Genomic DNA, 24,242 nt, shown 5'->3' with positions numbered 1-24,242 from the left:
GCATTTAGAACTGTGGGAACAAAGCCTTGAAAATACTCATTAACCATCATTATTGAGAACTATGGGATTGTACACAGGGAATAATGGAAAAATAATGTCATCTTTCAATCCACTACCTCTATATCTTATTGTTGTGGTTTAAACCCAATAATGGAAAAATAATTTCATCTTTCAATCCACTACATCTATATCTTAAATATCCATTTGAATGATTTGAAGTATGTTGAATATTAGTTTGGCCTTTTTTCTGTGGTACCCTCATAAGATGATGAACCTGAATTTATTGCTAGGTCTGTGTTAGTTTGGAAGTAAGGATAAAAAGAAAACATTTTTTCAGTGTTCTGACCTGTTCTACACTCCTGTTAACTGAATTTACTGTTTATAGCCCACATGGTGGTGATAACAATGATTAAAATCTTTTCTACAATGAAGCTAAGGAATAGAATGAGTATTTTTCAAGAGTTTTGCTCTGCACAAATTTCTCATAGGCGTCCATAATTATTTGCCATTAATAACTGGACATAAAAATATTCATAAAGTAGCCAGGAGTAATAGTTTCAACCCCCTAAGCAGTATTCATTAAGTTTGCAGTAGGTTATATGTGTGCATCCCATGCTCCTTTGCTTTACCTGTCTACAGTATTAATGCTAGGATTGCAATATATTCTGAAGGCTAGGGTGATTGGCACCACAGACCAGATACACAGATTGTGTGACATGCGGTGTGTCACCCCTGTACAGAACTGAATAACTTCAGCTGATCTTAACCGTTTCAGTCTGCTGAAGACTTTGCTGTGGGGTGCTGAAGGCTCAGTGCAGGCGAGCCCTGGAAAGACAGGTCAGGAGGGAGATTTCTCAAATCCTGTGGTGCATCATGCCAAATAGACTCCCTGATCCCAAATAAGACATTTGATTCCCAATTTTGTGACCAATTCACAGTACCCAAATGTCTAAGAATGCATGAGTGTCTCATGACCAGTGAAGAGTTTAACTGTCTCACTAGTCTGGGCTATCTAGAAGTTTCAGACCTGCTGCTGATTCTGAAGACATGGTGCACAGCCAACCCCACCCCAACCACTTCGTCTGGTTAGCTTTTCAGAAATGCATCAGCAACAAAAATTTTAGTGTGATCATTCTTTTTGCTACAACAACCATTTGCAGAAGGAAAGACTTGAAGAGAGTCTGTCCCTCAGAATGGTAAAATTTAGGATGAGAAACATGTTTGCTGTAAAAAATTTTGGGGGCTTCTGAAGTCCTTTTAAAATAACAGGGAAGTATGTTTTACTCTTGGTAAGTTTAATTAAGTGCCATATAATATCTCTCTCATTCCTTCTGTTTTAGTCATCGGACTGCCACAGCTGTCACAGATGTGGCTATCAAACTGTCTGAAGTATTTGTTTTAACAAATGAATTTGTGCTTTGGCAGCTTTCTCAGGCAGTGAAGTTGGTGGACTTTTAAATTACTGCTTGGATACTTATGAGATTGGCTGCCAATGTCCATTTAATTTGGGTTTTATCTTTCTGTGTGCACAGTAATTTTTATGAGATTTTCTTTGCTCATTTCTGAGGGAATTATACAGCTGCTTTTTGGTTTTCTGTATGCTTCCAGCCCTTTCCAGGATATGCAACTCTGCAGATGCCTTCCCTGCTGGAAATGTTTGAAATTTATCCTGTGAATACAGGGCTGGAAGAGAGTACCCATGTCACTGAGTCCAGCGTTCAGGCAAAGCAATGTTGTTGACACTGAATTCAGCACATTCATTCTGTTACATATCACTAAAAGATCCTAAAACAATGTTACACTTCAGCTACTAAAATTAGACTATAAATATGTTGCATACAGTATGTAAAAACAAATTACCTGACCAAATGTTATAAAATACTGTTGTTAAATCCTCATGAGAAAAAAAAAATACACAAGGTAGCCATCATTCTAGCATTTGCTATCAATGAACATTTAATATTGAAATTTCAAAAACTTTCTAAATAATTGTATGTACAATAAAGTACATATAAATTTTTCTATATTTTAAATGTGTATTCTTTTTTAAGATATTTTAATTTTTTCCTCGAGAAAATGTCCCTCTTAGCTTCACATTTTTAAGAAGGTTCTATTTACTTAAAGCTTTGCAAAGAATACAGGCATCTACCTCTATGAATGTCTCATAGTGACCTCCTAATATTTATGTCCTCCATATTTAATTGGAACACATATTGGAGTCTTGACATGATTATGACTTCATCCATATTTAGTTCTTGTAGAGGTAAGAAGGAAGATTATTTTTCTCCTTATATGAGTAAAGACTGAGGGGGAAAAAAGGGATCTTCACCATCTGAGTTACTAGATGCTGATTCTCAGAAGCATAGTTAGAAGTCTTTCATAAATAAATAACTGCAGTTCCACTTCTCCAAAGATTTATCCTACTTGAGATGTAACAAAGAAATTTAGATCGAGAGAGCTTGTAACATCCATGATGTTGAATTGCCAGAGTTCAGTCATATCTTTCTTAATGGATGTAAAATACCACCCTTAATTTTAGTGTGGAAATGTAATTTGACAGCAGTCTATATGGTGCTAATGGTTGTAGAGGTTGAAAAGTCATGGACTACTAGTATGTATAATTTTTTGGGGGACCACTTTTTTTAGTCAACTGTGGATATGTAAACAGCTGAAATTGCTATGGAGTCACTGTATGACACTATTTATTGCTCTACTGTTTTTCATGCAACATAGCCCTGTGTCTGCAGTGAAATCTGTATTAAAACTTCAGATACAACTTTCTCACTAAACTTACATAAAATGTTCTTTCCCATGCTTCCTTCTAACACTTGTTAAATGCAGAAATTTTTTACACTAATATTACTTGTATTAGGATGTAACTGGCATTAATGAGCATACTGAGTTTCAAAAATGAATTCTAGACCAGTAGGAAGGCCTGCAGACTCCTGAGTCATCTCAGTGGTTTCACATACAGAATGAGTGAGAAACTGCTAATTATTTTCAGACACCAGGAAGAACTGCTCTAGGAAATTCTTCCATATATAGAGTAACATCTATAACTGTTTTCCTCTAATGACAGTATTTCCAAGTAGTATTATTAATAGTCTAGAACAAATATATTTTTATTCTCCATCTTATGCCAGAAAGTCTCTTTCTGATCTTCGATTTAGTATTTCCTAAGTACATCTGTATGTACAGCAACAGCCTCTGAAGCTTCTTTTACTTAATATTATTTTTTCCTAATCATTCATTATTAAAATTTTGATTTTTTTTCAGTTTCTAATCACCAGAATAATAACATTAAGAACTCTTTGAATATATCAAACCTTCCAGAATCACGTTTGAAACAGTAGTTTCAAATTCTCACAAGCTTTGGAAATTTCTCTCCTTTTTATTCCTTCCTCATATGAAACAGAACCCTTTCAAAGATTCATTCTTTCCAGTAGACAGCTATTCTTTACCTCTCCTTATCACTATCTGAAAACCATGCAGCTCTTCCTCTTAGGAAGTCTCTCTAGCCTATTTAATCTGGTGGCTATAAAGCTGAATATTAAAAAAAAATAAAAAACTGGAAGGCTATTGTGCTTTTCTGAGTATCTGCTTCTCTTTGTGAGTTTCTTATCACGGTCTGTTGCATTTCTGGAAAGTTCAAGCTGTGCTGAAATGCTTTCTATATTTTTCATTTGTCCCTTCTAGTCTATAGTCTCTTACTTGCAGTCTTTTATGCATGATGAATGATAACAGTATATCTGAATTCATAACCGTAACAAGTCTATCAAGTAATACGTAATGACCAAAAGGTATGGAAAAGACCATGTGAAGACAAATGAAGTTTTCCTAGTGTTAGCCTACTCATAAGTGAATACTCAATCTGATTCTAGTCACAACTGCTCCTGAATGTGACATTTCCATCCAGTCAAATCTGTTTGAGTGATATAGTTGTAAAATCTAGTTGAGTTTTTTAATCCAACATAGGTCAGAAAATTAGAAGACTATGAATGAAAACCTATAAAGTTCCTTCACAGAACTATATTTCTTCAGAATATATATATTTCTCATACTAAGTTATTCTATTAACCCTTTAGATATTTTCTTATTGTGCTGTTTTAACAATGCTGTATTTTTATGTTTGCACATTCCCATGTAAAAATTATAATGGAGTCTTCCTTGGATATGCTTTAATCTCTTCCCTTAAGCTTTTGAACATTCAGCAAGGTTTTTTGTTATAACTTGTTTCCAAAGGAAACGTTGTAAATTTTATGCTAAATTTTACATGCTGTATTATGCTGGGCAAAAAGATAAATTAATGGGAATAATAGTTCCTCTTATAAGTCTTATGCATAAATAAAATAAAATTAAAAAATGACAATAAAGACAGCTTTAAATATAAATGCCTCAGGGTGTATATTTTAATTATCTTTTCTAAGTAAGGAAATTAATATGTCATCATTCTGGTAATACTTGCCTGTCTCTCTCCTGAGTGCTTAACACTTTCCTTGCTAACTGTTCTGGTGTCCTTGTGGCACTTGGGGTCACACAGATGGGGAACACCCCTACCAGACCTAGGCAGACTGTTAACATAAAGCTTTTCCTGTGGAAAAACTGGCACTTGCTCTGGAGTGCATTTTCTCTATCCTTCACTTTTAAACTGAACTGTCAGCAGGCAGTTGCACTATATGACTTATAGTCTATACTATATGACTTATAGTCTATACTATAGTCTATACTATATATATACTATAGTCTATACTATATAGTCTATATACTATATGACAGTCTATAACTATAGTTATACTATATGACATATGACTTATAATATATAAGCCTACTTTATATGCTATTCATTAGATGTCCCTTAATAAATGACTGACAAGCCAAATCTGAAAGGTTTCATCAATGATGTGTCAAAATGTAGCATGATTAACTCTCAAAACATAGAAGTTACTGTGATGAGGTTGTCAGTTTGTGTTCATTTTTTTGCTTTACTTGCTTTGACTTGCAAAACCTATCATTGTTTAAAATCATGAACCTGAGACTATCTCCCTGGTTCATTTGGGTTTCAGGATGGGTTTCTATGCAGTGCTGGAATCAAATACTTTACAGTGAATTTGTAGAGGAGCAGATAGACAAGTCTTCTGGGAAACCCAACACTTTCACACTTTATTTTAGTACCCTCCCTTAGCCTGCACAAGAGTATAATTTATCCTTTAGCTTATATCACCCATGAAGAGCCATTTCAGAAGTTAGAGAAGACTTATATATGACACAAGATTGGATTCTGGTTTCAAAGCTTATTAGAATCTAAGATTTAACACTGATTCAAGTAACTTTGAATCAACCCTTTGTTCATGGTGTTTTGTGAGTGCTGTTTTTAGCATTTAAGATGTCTTACTGTATGAGGTAGAAATTGTGATAACTGCTGTGTACTATGCATGCGTCCAAAACTTGTGCTGTGGCATCCCTATAATGTTTTTCAAGAAGTCTTAAACTGAATTGATCTGAAGTCAGCCAGGTACAGAGCCCAACCGAGAGAGCAAACTAACAGCGTGGCAGTAGGCTTGATTTCGAGTCTAGTATGTAAGATCATTCCATAATCATCTTCCTTTATTATGGGTGTATTTGTTATAGATACACGCAGTCATATCTACTGTGTATTAATAGGCCATATTGCAAAGTACAGATATAGCATGTATGAGCAGCACTTCAGTTAACCTCCTCTCAGATGAAACAAGGAGGCCAAAATGGAATTAAACACTGATGCACTTCCTTATCCTACCTTTTGCTGATAAAATACATCAGTGATAGACTAAGTCTAATCTATTAAGTACTCAGGAGAAGGAGCACTTAACGTCCCTTTAAACCAGTTAAGTTGGGTTTCATGGGTTTTTGTTAAGCTTACTAGATTTTCTTCCATGTTGTGTATCAATTCTTCTGGTGGAGATCCAGCACATGAAACTAAAAAATGAAGGTCATATATGTGTTTCAAGAGCTGTGGGTATAATGGGCTATTTTACTTCAACACATATTGTCAACATACATTTCCTAAAATCTTTAGATCCACTCTGTATCTGCTTTGAATTGTTGTGGATGAGAAAGTGCAGATTTCTTCCACGTGTATTTCTCTTGCTTAAAATAGTTGCTGCTACACAGAACCAAATCCTGAAACCTTTATTCATTATTTATTATGCTAAAAGTTCATTTATTTCTGAAAGATTTCTGCATGAAGTTTTGGTGGTAGCTGAAAGTTATGGATATGTTCTAGCATCATTATTTAATATTAGATTCTCTTGTTGGATGTCTGGCCTGGATTGATCCTACCTGGCTGCAGGTACCCACATTAAGAACTTTGTTGTTTTATATTTTTTCTATAATAATTTAATGTCTGAGTTACCTTGTGGAATTGCTTGTCTTTCCCTAATTGCTTAGAAGGAATTTAGGATGACAAGGCTCCTAATTTAGTTCCTGGATACAGGAGAATAAAAAGCTAGCTGAGCCCAAAGGACAGCTTAGCTTGAAACAAGGGGATGGAAGATAGAGCTCTAATTGCAGAAAGGGTGTCTTTCACTCTAGAAATTATTTGGTATAGGTGAAGAATTGTTCACATGGAAACATATTAAGAAATTCCAAATAATTCAGATTTTTCTTTTTTTTTCAGAAAGTCTGTATCACTAGGAAGCAGGCAATTTACAGGTCAAACATCCAAAAAATATAGCTTTATCTTTCTCAGGATTTTGGTGTAACACAAATGCCAGTTAATGAGTTGAATTGCTGTGTTTACCAAACTTATGCAGAAGCTTTATTTATGTTTTCAAGTGATTTGGGTACAGATTTGATTCTTATTTTAATGTTTCTGGGAAAAGTAATTAGAGCTTTTCCATTTTTACAGCTTTTCAACTGGTTCAGCAAAGACGTTTGTTGGATTTTTAAAAACTTATTCAAGTTAGCTTATTCAAATCTTGGTCTCAGTTTGTGTTTCTCTTCTCAGTAATGGTGCCTGATATAAGTCCTTCTAAATATAGTTGAACAAGCTAAAAGACCACAAGAGCAAAGAAACATGAAGTCATCTCTACTTCATCTAAGCAAATATGGATGTTAAAACATCTAGACCCCCAACTGCTTTACATTTCTAACTTAAGAAATAGAAATGTGATACATGCTGAGAAGGTCTGACTGCAGGAAGCTGTTAAAATAATGAGCAATTTATTTTGAGGGATAATAAGGGTTTAGGTCTGACTGCCTACAATGAGAAAAAACAAATGTAATGCAATTGAAGTATATGAAATTACACTGGTGTGAAAGAGCTCAGAATAAAGGGTTCTAAATGTATTTTCTGGTTCAAATATATCGATAAACAAAGTTGAATTTTTCAGGTAATATAAAAAGTTTGTATAATCGGGTATATTAGGATTAATTCTATGGCTTTTCCACTGTTCATGGAAAGTGCCTCAGCTTTATTGCTTATATCCGAGGCCTGGTCCTTTAACTACTGTTCACCTTGAAATGGACTCTATTCAAGTGAAAGCATTACAGCCTGTAGACTCACTGAGGTGGATAATGTTTGAAGGGCTCAGCCTTAAACTGATGAGTTGGTTTTTAAAAAAGTCCACATTAAATTAAAACACAGTTATGACTTTATGGTTTAAAACAAAGTAGCTTATTTTCCTATTTACAATCAATTCACACAAAAATTGAAGTATATCTAAATACTTTATGATGCATTTAAATCCTATTATAGAAGTCTTGTATGTCAAAACACCCACAAAGTTCGTTTTTTTATCTTTTTCTGTTGGGTTATGGAAAAATTCTAGAGAGTACTCTGTCATCCTATTATTCTCTGTGTAGCAACAAATGAAAATGCTGGATAAAAGTATTCTATTTTTACCTAGAAGAAGGCTAAAGTGAAAAAGAAAAAAAAAATCTATAATATAAAAGCCCAAACATTCTTTGTAGGTTTCATCAGGTCACTTCACTGTGTAATGTACTGTCATGTCACCTCAGATACAACGGGAAAGGATTTGGCATGATGTCACCTGAGATCATTATGATCAGGACAGACTCTTTCTAGCTTAGAAAAAAAATTATGTCAGTTATAAGAAGACACTGGGGATCAAAAAACATAGTTTCTGACATTTCTCACTTGGAAATATTTAGAAGAGCATTTTATAACATGGCAAAATTAAGCCAGTATTTTCCACAATGGTGTAGGTTCCACCCTTCACTATAAACAGTTATAATTTTCTAGGAAAAAAACCCAACTTGATTAAACCAAAGAAGATTCTTCTCTAATCAGTAGAATATGTTGCCCAGTGGCAAGACACCATGTGTCTCTCTCCCAGTATTGTTGAAGAAGCTAAAACTGGAATTTTATTCCTGTTTCCCATGATTTTGAGATATTGTTTGCTTTCAGATAGTTCTAAGTTGGGTATTCCAGTACGACAGTTATTCTGACAGGTTTGTTCTCAATTTCCCATGTATTGCAAAGGGGTCACATGTAGACCTGCAAAAGGCATCTTGAGTTAATGTAATTCTTAATGATCAAAACTAGCCCCAGATCTCCAGTTCAGAGTGGCATTAACTGTATGTTTTTTTCCTTACAAGAAAACACCATCAGGATATCAGCTCTTGCTCCTTGCTCCTTTTGTTACACTGCTGGTGTAAGTAAACTTCAAATTCACACATGACAATATGGTTCCTGAAATTATTGTGTTACATATACATCTCGGTTAAATTTATATATATAAGTTGTAATTTAAAATTACTGGAATTGGTTTCAGCTAGTAAAAATCTGTATGGCACTCTATGTAAGTCACATTATGTAAAGTCCTGTATGTCACATAATATAAATACAAAACTAAAACTTCGTTTTGTCTAGGCAGCTGTTTTCAAGCTAGTCATAAATGAAATAACTTGGCACAACTAACTGCTTCTGTTGTTGTGGGCCATTCTTACCAAAACAAACTAAGTTTGAAAATCATCTGTTCAAAGGATGACAAGTGGAAGTTTTTTAGGCTAATTTGACATTGTTCTGGCTTGTGTTCAGCATTCTGGTTTCTGGCAGAGGAAAGATAAAAGCCCACTGGGAGAGAGAACAAGGGGATGTTTTTTTTCCTTATCTATTTATAATAGTACCAAAGAAATCACTTTTAGAAAACCAGCTAATCCTGAAGTCTTGAGGAGAAAGTGACAAAAAGTCATCCTTTGCTGCACAGATGGTTCATGACAAACACAGCAGGAGCAACAGCAAAGCATTAATTTGTTCAGTTCAAGAGATCTGCTAGTCTGCTGACAGTGTCACAAGAAATATAGCTGAACAGGTAGAAGCAGAGCTTCAGATTCAACTGGTTTATATCTTAGCTAAACTTTTCTCTAAGTTTTGTATCATTGAAGTCTTAATTCATAAGCATGTTTAAATTTTAAATATGCTTCTAAATTAATTTTTAATAAGATTGTACTCCTTCATGAATGAGAAATGTTCTGTGCGGTGAAATCAAAGGCAATCTGAATGCCAAAAAGATACATGGATAAATAAATAAATGCAAGATAATTAGTGTTTGTGGATTTGTTTTTAACGTCTCAGTTATCAATGAGTTTAAATTATACAGATTCTTTGTATGCATTATATCATCTAATATTTGACAATCATTGTGTATGTCTGCAATATTTTGTAGCACAACCATTACCAAAATATCAGCTTATTAAAAAATTAATGAAATGCTTGTTTCTGATCTTCAGATTTTGGGGACTACATTTAATCATTACATAGTCATGAAATACATGGATCCTTGGAGTGGTAGATACACGTGTGGAATAACTACTGGGATCCAATCTACAAATGGATGATTGACATCTGTGCCAACAAAGAGGGACAATATTAATGGCCACCATACACAACTGTGGGCTTCCACAGTCCAATTTTTCAAGCTTATATTTTCAGAAACATTAATTTAAAAAAATTTTTTTTTTTAAAGAAGATCTTTCTTTATTGAAGAACTTGTATTTAACATATGGCTTTGTATTTATACACTTATATATTTGAAATAAATGATACCATATTACTTTTATGTTTATAGGTGCAGGGCATAGAGTTCATATGATCAAACAAGGTATGCAAAAGTGAGTGTTTTTTTTCTTCCAGGTACTTGACAAAAGGCTTGTACACAGAGTTACTGAAAGAAAAAAAAAAGCATGAGATTTCATGTGTCCTCCCCTAGCCTTAGTGTTTGCTACTACCTTACTCTAGACCATTGCTCTTAATCCACTTCCTGAACCTGGATCTTTCAGACACTATTGTGTATTCTGTTTGAAGGACTAGAAAGCTGACGTTCAGCCCATAGATCGTTGCAATTTTTTGAACACTCTGGTTTAATTCCTGAATTTATCCTTGAACCACATCTGGACAGATAGATGCAAATTAAAACTGGAGAGAATTAACTACATATTTGCTTTTTTTTTTTTTTTTAATTGATAGAATGCTATTTGTCCAAAACGTAGGTTTAAGATTATTGTATTTAAAGGAGACAGGAAACTAATAATAGACTATACTGAAAAAAAAACCCCACAATGGAGAAACAGTCTAGGAAATTATTCTGGCATACTAATTTACAAATAAATATTAAGGATGCGTTATTTATAACCAAGGAAACCCAACTATCATTTCATCTATAAAATGGTGGAAAAATCCTGTTTTTTCTGAAAGTTTTTGTTACCATAGTTGAGAGTTTTGTTGCTACCCTTTCACCTTCATGATGTACATGCAAAGAGCCTGTCTGCCAAAGGCATTGGTTTAACAGAACAAGTGTAATAGCTGCTAATACCATACAAACCCAAGGAACTATTCTTTAAATCAGCAGTTTGGTTGATGAGTGCAGTCTCTGTCTTTGACTGAAGGAGAATCAAGGCTTAGATCTGTGGTGGTTTTGCTAGTCTCCAAGGTAGAGTGTGCATATTAACCTAATGTGTGAAATTACAAGTGTTACTAAAGAATACATGCCTAGCACCAATGGTGAACTCGTGTTTAAGAGAGGCAGAGATGTTCCTTTAGCAATGTATATGTAAATGTTCTGTGAATATAGAAAAAGCAAATCAGAAAGGAAATAATTCAATAATGGAGATACAAAAAATTCTAGTCTTGCTTCTGATGCTTTCCTGTAACTTAAGGAGTGAATTTTTAACCAAACATATATATATATACACACACACACAAACAAACACACACACAGATATGCACACATCTGAGGGTGCTAGTTCTCTTACAGGGAAATCAAGGACAAATTTGCAGAAGCCAATTCTGAGACTGGCAACAGTGATTACTGTCAAACCTTTTCAGAGGAGGGGGAAATAATAATTTTAGATTCAGATTCAGGAAGAAATATGGATTGACTAAAAAGCTGTAGTTTCTGAAAAGAAAATGGATATATTATATGAACACTTTTATGTCAGAGGCTAAACATTTCCTTTTTTATATTAATTTGATCTAAGTAGTCCGACATTCCCGGAGAATGTTAATATCCAGTGTTATGGGACTCCCTGCTCTGAAGTTGGCAGTCTCTCATCTCTAGCCTCAGCTTGTCTGTCATAGAGGCTGAGGTACCATGTATCCAAATTCATCACTGAAACACTTGTGAGATAGAAATAACCATAGAGCCATCTGTAGTTCATTACCACTAATGGCTACAAACATCCTCTTCCCCAAAACAGAGCCAAAAAAAGGATTAGGATTTGGAGAAAACTTGCAAATTCTGACATATGGTCAGAATAATCCCACCACTATATAAATGACAAATGAAATTTACAGGATTAGATTGTTTGCTATTCTTTGTCAGCAAGAATGGCAAGATCACATGCAGCAGAGGTCTTTGGCATAAATAACACTGATCAGCAACCAAAGCTGTGCACCAATTGCTTATGAGTGTAGGCAAATTATGAAATTGTCTCATCACATATTGAACCAGGTGCAAAATAAACCCTTATTTTATTGCTTTCCTTTTTGAAAAATATTTGTCAAATATTTTTAAAACTAATCAACATTCTATCAAAAAAAATGACAAGCTTTGCCATTTAAGATTAGAAGAAATCTGAATAAAAAGTAGATTTCTTCCCTGAATCCTGAAGAAACTATTACAAGATGCCAAAAGCCTTTCAGCTCTGGTCCCATCTCAGGCTTCCAGTTCCCCACTAGTAAGCAGTAAGCATCAAGTTTGAATAACACATTAAATCAACAGAGTTCAGCCGCAGGCACCGAACAGAGATTACATTAGTGGTATTAAACTGTGACCTACTTGCAAGATCCTGGCCATGGTAAGAACTTGTTCAAAGTATTGCTGTCTGCGCTGATTTTAACACAGTGAATTACAAAATATTTCTGACTTGCCTTTGCAACACAGGAAAAACAGATGGGTTTGTTCTCTCTGACTAAAGCCAAATACTGATGGTAGATACCTGCTGTTCCCCTATCAAGGTATTCTGGGTAACTCCTTAAAAAGGGATTGCATTGTTTCAGTAATAGTTGATCTCAGGACAAACATTTTCTCTTACAGTCCTATGTAACTAGTATCCTTGCACTGTTACAATTATACTACCACAGCACCATCCTACATGGTTGTTGGGCGTTTGGGCATTTGTGTACTATTCCTGTTTTAACTCAGTATCTCTATGAGGTACCTATGAGATTTTGATGAGGTAAACAGGAGTGCTGAAAGAGAATCTAGAGCACATATTTCAATGATGTTACTTCTACGGTTCACTCTCATCTGGTTAAATTACAACTATGTCTACAGAGTTATAAATTAACTTTTAGGCTGTGATTTTGTGTCACAGGATGAAGCAGGCAGCTTAAGCTCTTTGTACTGGTTTTCAAACCCTACATTACACAAGACATCCACAGAGCTTTCATGACGCAGTCCATACAAGAAGCCCATTCCCTTCTGGGGCAGCAGATCTGAGCCCTATGTTTACATGACTGAAAACCTTTTGAGTTCATGTCACACACATCACACTCTTGCCAGAAAGAAATGGTCCCACTCCCTTTTCCTATACCCTTTCACTACTCCTGGCCATGTTGTCCCACTGTTTAATTTGGGCCAGCTCTAACAACCTACTGAATTTGTGTGTCCACGTAACTCATTAAAACAGAGGACATACAACACTATGCAAAACCTGGGTAGTTTTCTTCAAGGTTAGTGAAGTAAACTGAGACAGTGAAAGATTTCAAAGTGTTCTAGTGTAGCACACTGTTACGTTTTCTCCACTGTCTGTGGAAGTGCAGTCTTACATAAGCAGAGAGCTCAAAATGAGAGAGGAATCAGCTCAGACAGGAAAAAACTAAAATTTAAATAGCTCTTTACACAGGCAGCCATTTCCCTGGGGAAGTGCAGGACATCCCTGATGCTCTGTGAAGACTTTGGTGACTGATACTGACTTTATGAGCCCCTCTGTTTATTCCTTGACTTAATGAGAAATGTGCAAAGGGAGTTATATAGAATCTGAAGGCAGCCGTAATCATTCACGCACCCAGCTTAACATATACACAATATAAAGTGCATTCAACTGTTCTGATGGAGTGGAACAGCTATAAGGGAAATATTTATAAAATGCTTAACAAATATTGTGCTTTACTTGAAAATGAATGCCAGAAAGATGTTTCTGGCGTGAACAATTGTGTGTGGTATTAGGCCAATGGCATCACGGCTAATGGTAACTAGCAAGCTACATCCATTTCTTGTCTCTCTTTGCTGTAGTTTTGTTTGGTTTTGTCGTGGTTTTTTGGTTTGATTTTTTTTTATTTCCTCACCACCATAAATAATAATACTGTCTTAATTGCTGCAGTTAAAAAGGTAAAAGCTGCTTCTAAGCCTGATTTGTGATAGTTTTCTTTAATTTTACTCATCATGACAAAATTGTACTAAACAAACTCTTTAGTTTGTTAGATTCAAGATGCAGAATTTCTGCATAAAATCACAACTGCCTACAATCCTTGGTTTAATGATAGTCAGTAAATAAAATTTTTGAACTCTCTCATCCTGAATGAAGAACCTCACAGTTTTTTGCATAAAAACAAAAATTTAATATTGTAAATCTGTTCTTTCCTATGAAAGGCATAAAGAAATATCAATCTCAATAACTGCTTAGCCTTTCCTAAAGGGAGATACCAGACATAAAAATTGGAAAGATAAAGACATTAAAAAAATATATAAAAAATGCTGTTATGAAGAATGCATTCTGTTACATTCAGATATTTCAAATAAAACTTCAATATCATATTAAGAAAAAACCTCTATAGTAGACAGCAAGATGTACCCAGAGTTGGTTATTTTGTGTGTGATGCCATTTTTTTTGGTATGAAGGAGAACTGTAAAGCAAAATTTTTTTCTGAAAAAAAATTAGATAAATCTGAGGCCTCAGTACCATGGTATTAGATGGAAATTTTAAAGTTAAAATGATACTTGAAATGCTCCAAAGTGAGCTTTTCTTTAGCCCTAGCAAGATTAGGGTTTTGTATCAAAATAGGGGACTTAACACTTCAGTTCTACCTTAGACCTTCTTCAAGGTACAGGTTCCAGTTCTGAGGCACCCATAGATATTACCAGGAGTGACTTCAGGTTTTATTTGTAGGAGTTGTATTGAGAAGTCTGTGTATATCTAAAAAAATAAAATAATCCTTGTTCTGTGACAGTTTCTTCACTGACAGATGCTTTTGAAGGCTGTCAGTTGGCCATTCCTTAATCCACTCAGTTTGGGTTGTACTGATATTTCATAGCAGTCATTATTAAATCAGCTCAGCTTTCTTATGGTAGATTACAGATTGGTCTCTGAACCATCTGTGGCTGTGTATCTGAATGTGTAAGCTCGTGGGTGCCTATTTAGAAACAAGGCAGTAAATTGATGATGGTTCAGAAAGGAACAGGAGCTTGAAAAAGAGCCTGGCTTCTAAACATCTGAAAAGAAATGGTTGTTTTGTGTGGTGCATCTTGCTGCACCAGCATAGTCAAGATCTGCAAGAATCTTCCAAAATTGCCTCAAGTTCCTCCAGAATTTTCCCATTTAGAATGGGATTAACTAAGATTTGTCTTCTATAAACAACCAATAACATTTATTAAAACAGTGTAATAAGTTTTCAGACTAAAATTCACCATGGTTAGGGGAAAAAAACCCCACACATAGCCAGCTGTAGTTTTTTTATGCCTAATTGTTGGTACTGTGGGGGGAACAGAATACTGTTTGAATTTCGAGGACTTCTTGTGCTTCAACTATTTGACAAGAATCTAGTTTTCATAAGAGGGAAACTTTACCTATTCACATTGCTTCATCTCTCCTACTTTCTTGAGAAGTTGGTACTTCAAAAGAAGGATTTTATTATGATAATAATAAAAAAGTCCTCCCACTTTATATTGTGTAAAAAAATTATATCCTTTCTACCTCTAACTTGCTTTTAAAAACAGTTTTGCTTGAAATTTTCCATAAAAAGAGTTTCTCAAAAGGCTGGTATTAATAAGATATTAGGTTATATATAAGTCTGATTATGCGACATTTCAAAAATTCTGACATATTTTTCTAATTCTAGTGATATATACCTCAAAGACATTTGTTTTAAAGCAACAAATGCATTCATTTTTCCTCAGTGAGAACTGCACAAAAGACTCTTTAGCATATGCTTCAAATTCAGTTACTTATTATGCAATTTAATGTGGAATAACTTTTGAGCTAATTGGCTAACATTTCCCGCCTTCTAGAGAAAATGATATCAAGATATATAAGTGGTGTAACAGAAACTTTTACCCTGATGATGTAGAAGATTCCTCATGTATTTACATGTTATTTTTAAAATAAAGTGGAAGGTGATGTGGCACATGGAAGTACAGAACTAGTCAAAGGTATTTTATTTCTTCAGTTTTGTGATTTCATTGTTGTTTTTTAACCAGGTGGATTTTTTTATTTACTAGTTTATTAACCATGCTAGTTTAATGAGACTTCTAGTTGTCATCATTTTTAATCTACAAGATCTAAGACTTTCAAGTTTCAAAGTCATCTGATTTATGAAGGCAGTAAGAGTATGGATATAAATCATCTCTGCAGTGTTCAGAATCCTTCTAAAACTAAATGGTCTTAGTCTGAATCACAGCCTACACTACCTAATGTCAGCTGCATTGACCACAAAGTGAAAAAGCATATCTGTCTCAGCTATGGTCATAATTGGACCTGATGTTACCAGATAGGTGCCTCTGGATGCCTTTGTTCAGGAAATTTAAATTCTTATTCAACATCTTGTTTGGATTTAAAAAAAAAAAAAACAACCCGAATTTTGTAAGCTTTTTGTAGGAGACATTTCCCTGCAGTTGCTGAAGCTTCCTTCTTTCACACATTCTCAGCGTGTTTCTGACTTCCTGCACGACTTCATGCACTGGTTGCTGGCAACTTTGTCCCATGAATCAATTTATGGAGACAGGATATTTCCTGAAAAACAAACTGATTGTGTGTTCCACTATCTCTGGTTTAGGCTCATGAGCCAGAGTATTTTCTTTTTACTCTCAGCTTGTATCTTATGCTTCTAACGCTGAATTTTGCTGGCCATGGGAACTACAATGTGATTTTCTGCCACAGAGCACAGAGGTTCATGCCCAATCTTCCCAGATTGCAAAAAACCCTGTGTGCTCTTAAAAGCTTGTGCCAGTTTTTTTTTCTCTACAGTTCGTAAGCAACTTGCTTTCACATTTTCATTATACATTTATTTTGAATTCATTACCTCTGAGTACAAATCTCTGGTCACTGAAACCAAAAGGCCCTTTATTTCCACCTTCTCCAGGACTACAATTTAGAGGGAAACTATTTTTTTTCCCCTCTCCTTGTGAAGTTCATTATACTTTTCAAGAACCATGGGCCATTCACTTTTTAGGAGAAAGTCTACTTCTTTTACTCAGTAATTATTTGAAATATAAATGTGATGAGATGTGATTTTGTAAATTCAGTTAACTCTTCCATGTTACAGTGGACCTTGGAATACAAGATTAAATAAAATATGGAAACCAAAAACTAAACCAGAGAGTTACAAATGTATAGAAAAATGATAATTATAACAAACTGGCTGGTGTTTCGTCCACAGCTTGATCAGCTGATGTTTTATCCACAGCTCGATGCAGTGAAGTTATGAAGAAACTGGTACATTATGGAATATCTAACTCTGTAACACTTTTACTAGTCAGGCTTGTACAATACTCCTACCAGGTCAAGGACAATGGAGAATCACAAATCTTAACAGGTGGGTCCAAAGCACAAGCAAGAGAGAAGAATCTCTTACCTTCTTGAGCAGATACCATTACTTAATAACACACATGTCTCTGAATATTTGCTACTCAGAAGAGAGACATTTCCAGTTCTCTTTCCCAAGATGATAACCTAAAAAGGTCAGAGGTTATAAAAGACAACATCCAACACTGTTAACCTTCTGTTAGCACTTGGTTCAGTTGGGTGAATGATACTTTAACCTGATTTCACTTTGATTCTCTTCTGTTCCGCACACCAATGACAAGGCTTTTTTTCTTCTTCAGAAGTCTGATCTGATGAGTTCTGGTCCACTGTGATAGAGCTGGTTATAATCAATCAAAATGTGCTTAATGACAGCAAAAATGAAAAGAAGGATTAGTTACTGACTGGAGAAAAACTTTCTACAATTTTAAAGGTAATAAATAGGAGTCTGAAATCCTTTTTGTACTCCTTCCTTTTGTGCAAATAATTTTTCATTACCAGAGGGTTTAGGAGATTTTATTTTAGTCCCATCAGATTGTCAGTACCACAAAACCAGTTTTTAATCAACATTGATTGCAGGGAAGACACCTGTCTGGTCAATCATGAGGCATGGATGAGCTTAGGATCTGTACACACCACATGATGTGAACAGGAAGGCATTTACTTGACAGCTCCTTTTCCAAGGGTAATTCTTGATAGCTGTAGTGCTCTGTAAAGGCACTAGAGAATTTGGGACTTTGGAGGTCATATTCACACACATTCTTCAACCTGCTTTTCCTCCAGTGATTTTGTTCAAATTTGGTGATTCTTCCTGATAGAAAAAAGGAAAATCTGGTTCTAACTTTAGTTTGTATTAGTGGTTCCAGCATACTTGGGATGGTGTCATTTGTGGTCTATATTTACAAAATTTCAGGTTCAATATATTGTATAACTGTAAGCTCAGCTTACCTCCTCTTTCTTGTGAGCTCTGTGATGGTGGTTTTGTTAAGACTTGTGTCTGAGGTATAGAACGTGAGTGTTACACATAAAACAGATTCATACCTTTGTCAAAGTTAGGATAAGTAGAGGTGAAAAGTTCCCATTTAATAACATACAGAGAACTGTATGTTATGTCTCAATGAAGAACCCAATAAAGGCACTGACATCAACCACTAGTTGGTGTTAAGACCAGATGTGGCCAGATCTGACTTGTCTGTCACTTGCATTTCTCAGTCTCCCCAGATACCTGAGACCTCGACCAGCCCAAATTATCCAGCTCTAGCCTCAGCAGGAGAAGGATGAGTGTCAGCTGATGAGATCCCAAAAGCAAAAGAGAATCAATGAATGCTAATTAACTTCACCTCTCCTGACCCTAACACTTGTATAGTTGAGAGCCAGCTCTGCTAGTGATAAGGGAAGGATCTCTGCCTGAAACTTCTCTCAGTGTAAATACTATCTGATGGACAATGTGGACACAATAAATTTGCTTCTTATGCTTAGAAAGTGGTAATAGTATTTGCTCCTTTAAAGAAGACATAAATATCTGGGTGAAAGCATTCACCCTGCAGAGCCGATCTGCAGACCTCAGCCTGTATGACTACAGACCAAATATACTCTTAGTATAAGGCCACTTTAGAGGACCACAGACATCAAAATGTGAACAGGGCTGGTACACACTTGTCTAACAGAACTGGCATTCCACTTCACTCTTAGTTGCAGCTGGGATGTTGTTTTGGGGTGGTCTTACACGTAGAGGCCCAGAGGGAATACTGGTACTGACATTCAGAAAATGTTTGACAATTTTCTTGGTCCAGTTTGAGTTTAGGACACTCTGGTGTTGACTTGCTATGGCAATGGAGGAAAAGGATTCTGAATGGGTTCACCAACACATACTCCTACTGTGTCATACAAATCTCCCTAACCCTTATTATCTTATTTACCTCTTGAGATTTAAAAGGGTATCACACCTTATATTTCCCTGACATGCACAGCAACAGTCTCAGAGCTATTATTCTACCTAGTTTTCGTTAATCATTTACATCCCATTAGCATAGTTTATTTTTTCATACCCATAACATTCAGTAAGTAGCATAGAACCTTACTTTTAATGGAAACAGCAGTTTCAAAGAAAGTGGTATTTCAAAGTTGTGCTACAATGACTCATGGATTTATATGTGTAGTTTCTGAACTTTTAGCTATTTAAACCTTTAAATGACTTTAAATAAAAAAGAATCACAACACACTGCACTACTCTCAAAATTAATTGAGGTGAATAATTGAGAAAAATTGGCTATTTCTCTTTGAAATGACATAATTATCAATAGTTAGTACTCCTTCGTTTCTGAAGTGTCAGAAGCACCAAAAAAACTACTTAAAACAGGAACTTTTATCTACTTTTATGTTGTCCTATTAATCTCTGCAAACACAGACATACTATATGATCTGAGAATTTCATCAAAGACTGGTGAGGCAAATGGGATGTTTTCCATTCAGCAGAGACAAGAGTTCAGGTTTCCAATTAATCTTACAATTACCTGTGTCATTTTTGAATAATATAATGCTACCTAATATTACAACTCTTCTGAAAGTGCTAAGGAAGATGCTGAAATGCATGTCACCCATTACTGATTGCAAGCTCCATTTACTGTTAAAACAACTAATATTTGTGTTAGTTATTTTGTTCCTCTCCCTTACAAATACTGACACTTCTCATAAACAAGGAAAAGACTTAGGGATAGCAACTCATACCAGTGTAAACTGGGACAATATACCAGCTTTCCTCAGAAGAGGTTGACTCCAGTTCTCCTGCTGTTAACTTATACAACCCCACAATAAAAGACCAGAATATGACCATTGGTAATGCTTTGTGAGAGAGGCTGAGAAAGAAAATGTCTTGAAAAATGGCATGCTCTCCTTTGCATGACTGTGTTTATTTTTTAATATGTTAATGTTATCACTGAATTGGTGAAATATTTTTTTCTAGTTTACCATGGCTTAAAGACCACTTCTAAGATTAATTCAGGAACACAGAGGAAAGGTATCCAAAGTTAAAGGAAGCCATGAGATTTTATAACTAGCTCTGAGAGCTTTGAGGAAAAAAAATGCTTAGAAAATGGATGGCCAGTTTGTAGCTGCACTGTAGCAGGAGCAGGTGTACTTTGGATGGTAGTGGGAAATATTTAAAACTTCTTTCTGTTGCAGACACTGCTGCCTGCCATTAATGCCTACTTGCAGTTTGCAGAACACAGGATATTTCAAGAGATGGAGTGAATATTAGAAGATATATGACTGTCACGGCATCTGTGGGGACAGTTCAACATGAATTTTCAGTCCTGAAGAAGAAAAAATGCCTACAGGGGCATAGAGGAAATTGAATATCAATTGGGAAAAGTTACTTTATTAGCAGTTCTTCAGTATAACAGAAAAGTAAAATTAATGAGTTAAGAGGAAAAGGCACTGACAGTCCCTTAAGGGGTACAGATGCTTGTGTGAATGAGTCATACCACTTAGGGGAATAGGAGTCTGGATGTACATACTTTCTCTTTATCTCTGCACAAAGAAAGGATAAAATACAAAAGGGAGATTGTTCTGCAGAGGTAGAAAGAACTCCAGAACCCACAGGACTGCATATATTTTTTCAGAAAGGACAGTTCAGAGGAAAAATTGCTACCATCTAGTTGTTCCTTTTCTTTTATTATGCTACTTTATGGAAATGTAAGTGAGCAGCATAGCCTGCAAATTTAACCTCATAAATAGTGTGAAGATTTAGAGTTGGAGATAACCTTGTTATCTTACTCTGTCTTCCTGTGCTCATTTCAAATCTCATTAAAGTGTGTCATGACTAGGGAAGAAAAAAGTCCTGTTTATACCTAGTTCATTCTCTCTCTCTTTTTTTCTTTTTTTTTTTTTTAACCTGCAGAGATCCAGCCAGAATACATCTTTAAAAAAAATTGTTTTCATCTTTTAAAATTCACTTTTATGCTTCTTCATTTGCCTGCTCTCTCCTTGTTGCTTTTGTACTTCACACAGTTCTGTGTCTTTATCCCATTAGAGGTTTGATGAGAGGGAAAGCAGGCAAACTGCATTGCTATAGAGCTACAGCTTCCAGGCCATTCAGTGTCCAGATCTCTATGGAATCCCCCACGAAGCAACAGTGACACACGTTATCTCTCCTTGTGACCTAGGCTTGCCTTTTGCTTTCACTCACACACAGGCTGCTCTATAAAAAGCAGTTGTGTGACCCATGCTTGATCCTGTTACATAATCCAGATCAGGCAGAGGTGGGGCCGCTGTGGACCAGGCTACACCTTAACTGCACTTTTTAGAGGTGACAGTCATGGATAAATCTTTAGATAGAGCTGATGCAGGATGGCTAGATTGTGTTGGCAACTGATTGCATTTTTTCGGTTCCTTGAGACAAAGGAGAGAAGGAAGTAAAGAACAGGGCCTTCAATTTGTATATTGATAGGAAGGTGATTTATGCTTCAAATCTCCTTCAGGAAATTTCAAGGGAGTGATACCACATTTTGCGTTAGCTGATTTAGGTGTTATACTTGAAGTCCTACGAGTGCTAAATTGCTTGAATGTTTAATCCATGCAGTACAGTATTCATTGCAAAGAATATAAAGAGATATTCTCAGGTACAGACATATACTGATATTTAGTTCACAGAACAATCTGAAACCTTTGATCATTCTAAGGGTGTACTTTTCATAGGTAAAAATAGCTGTTCTTTTCTTTTAATAGCAGGATACTACAAATCAAACAGAGATGTATATTTTTTTCTCTTCAAAATTTCCCTGAGGCTGATTGCAGTGAACTGTCTCATGCCGTTTGACTTTAGAAGTAGGACACTAAAGTCTGCAGATTGCTTGCCTGGCTGACTAGGTAATTTTGTTCTATCACTGTCCTTGTCCTTACGTGCAGTACATCCTCAAAGTGTTGGTATCTATTCTATTTTTAGTGCATGAAGTTTATAGTATATGGACAAGGTCATCTAATTCCACAATCTCTTTCCACTCTCGTGATATTTTGTTCTGATTTGTGAGAATTTGACTGATTTTGAGGAAAATTTTCTCCTGCTGCTGCCTGCATGCTATTAGACCCCATTCTCTCGAAAATTAAGTCACTTTCCCCCAAAATCAGGGACAAAGACAGAAACCAACTGAAGAAGAGTGGGAAGAATTAAACTTCTCTTCGGTGGGGAAGAGGCAGGGAAAGAACAAATGACCTCTAAGTGCCCAGTTGTCTCTTCCCTTTATAAGTCAAAGACCATCTTCAACAGTGTCAATCAGACACACATTTCCTTCCCTGGTCTCAACATCACCAGTCAAAACAGCCCTACAGCACTCTGTTCACTGCCAAATGTTCCTGTCCCTTTCACTTTCAGCTGCCTCTGGAAATGTTTAATGTGGCACTGCAAAATGACTGGTAAAAAATTCAAGAGCATTATTTACTATGGTACTTTGATGTTTTATTGAATGAAACCACCTGCTCAGGAATGCTTCCCAACGTTGTGGGCTAGCTCTAGAATTTACAGCTGCAATATAGCTTGTCTGAGGGAGTTTCACAGCAGAAATGCCACTCAATGGATCACAAATATGTAAGACTAGGTGAGAGGAATATCAAGAAAGCTTCTATTTCCTACTACTCCTATAAACAGTGTCAACTGACTTCTTCATAGTATCCAAAAATAATTGCTTTTTTTTTCCTTTCCAGTCTGATAGCTATGCTTTATGTGCTCTAAAAACTTGTGATTGAGAGTATTTCCTGAATTACTCCAATGCCTCACAGGATGTCAAGTGTCTACTTGTGGCTGATAGCAAAATGCACTGTAGGCAGATTTATGGGCATCCTGCAAAGGTATCAGTAGCAGAAGAAGTAACAATGTGGTATTTCATTCACTTTTTCTTTTATACTGAATGAAGTGGGAGTTTTATAATGAGAGGAATAAATTTTAGCGTCTTCAGCTTCTGAATTACTTGTTGCTTGGAGGTGAAACAAGAGGCAGCTGCTGACAAAAGTCAGCTTTTAGGCTTATTCTGAGGGGTTTATAACAGCTTAGATATGAATATGAATTTTCCTTGATCTGTGATTGTAGCTTGGGCCTTCCTCATGAAAGTGTTTTAAATGTCTCATTGACATTTGCTTGGACTTCCAAGAACAAGAATAAACTTTGAGATGGAGAGCTGAAAGAATGCTTTAATTATCACCTTACTCTATCGCCAAAAAAGACTTTTTGTCAGTAGCCTGAAAATATGCCTTTTGAGGATTTATATAGATTTAAATGATTCATATATTTATATTTAATCTATATTTATAGATTTAAGGATTTATATAGATTTTTTCTAAATATACATAAGTTAAACTCAAGCATTCTGCATCATATGCAATGAGATAGACCATACTCTCAGATTTCTATTTTTCAGAAATGCCTTTGTACTTGAGAAAAAGACTTACAGGTTCTGAGAAAGAAAATTCCTTTAGTCCAAGTCCTCTGCCTACCATCCTACCATGAATACCTTAACCAAAACTGTACTTCCTGCTGAGTCGCAATACCGTAGTAGATTAGTAGAAACAAATGCCATGCTGTGTGAGTAGGCGGTATTCAGTTGACACATAATATAGTCACATACCTACTACTGCAGCTGCAAAGTTAACTAGATAAAGTTGTTTTGAAATAGGAGATAATGAGTGTTTTCCCTTGAAACCAATATATAAAAGAAAAGTGTAAAGGTACAGTGGTACTGCAATTACCTGCTATTCAAACACCCAAACAGTCAAGCAAGGACCAAATCACTTTGTACTGGGCCTTTTCTGAAATTTGGCTATGCTGCTGGAAGTGTCAGCAAGGACTGTGTATGACAAAGGAAAAGTTAGCAATTGTCAGTTTGCTTCCTGATTTTGTTTAGAAACAGAAACACTTAAGAATTTAGCATCTGTCCACATACTGCAGGAAACTTTTTCCCAGCTATGGAACAAAGTTATGCAGAGGATTCATTACCTAAGAAAAGGAAGCCAGAGGC

The 24,242-nt window shown here is 35.6% G+C and overlaps 2 long non-coding RNA genes across 2 annotated transcripts in view; one reads left to right on the top strand and one right to left on the bottom strand.

Moving 5' to 3' along the window:
- The first annotated feature begins 6,120 nt into the window (after positions 1 to 6,120).
- Positions 6,121 to 9,814, top strand: LOC134161772 (uncharacterized). Its single transcript, XR_009964151.1, has 3 exons — positions 6,121 to 6,328; positions 9,148 to 9,314; positions 9,733 to 9,814. It is a non-coding gene; the product is annotated as an uncharacterized LOC134161772 (long non-coding RNA).
- Positions 9,815 to 16,283: 6,469 nt separating this feature from the next.
- The window catches only part of LOC134161363 (uncharacterized), a 32,858-nt gene continuing 24,899 nt past the window's right edge, over positions 16,284 to 24,242 (bottom strand). The window contains exons 3-4 of the long non-coding RNA XR_009964021.1: positions 17,291 to 18,049; positions 16,284 to 16,449 (exon numbers count right to left, since the gene is read on the bottom strand). This is a non-coding gene — a long non-coding RNA (uncharacterized LOC134161363). The remainder of the gene's footprint in view (positions 16,450 to 17,290; positions 18,050 to 24,242) is intronic.

This window comes from Pezoporus occidentalis, unplaced genomic scaffold (assembly GCF_034315485.1).
Source record: "Pezoporus occidentalis ecotype Australia unplaced genomic scaffold, CSIRO_AGI_Poc_V1 ctg1, whole genome shotgun sequence".
In the NCBI taxonomy this organism is placed as follows: Eukaryota; Metazoa; Chordata; class Aves; order Psittaciformes; family Psittacidae; genus Pezoporus; species Pezoporus occidentalis.
The sequence above is the reverse complement of the archived record's forward strand: the minus strand, read 5'-3'. Positions and strand labels throughout refer to the sequence as shown.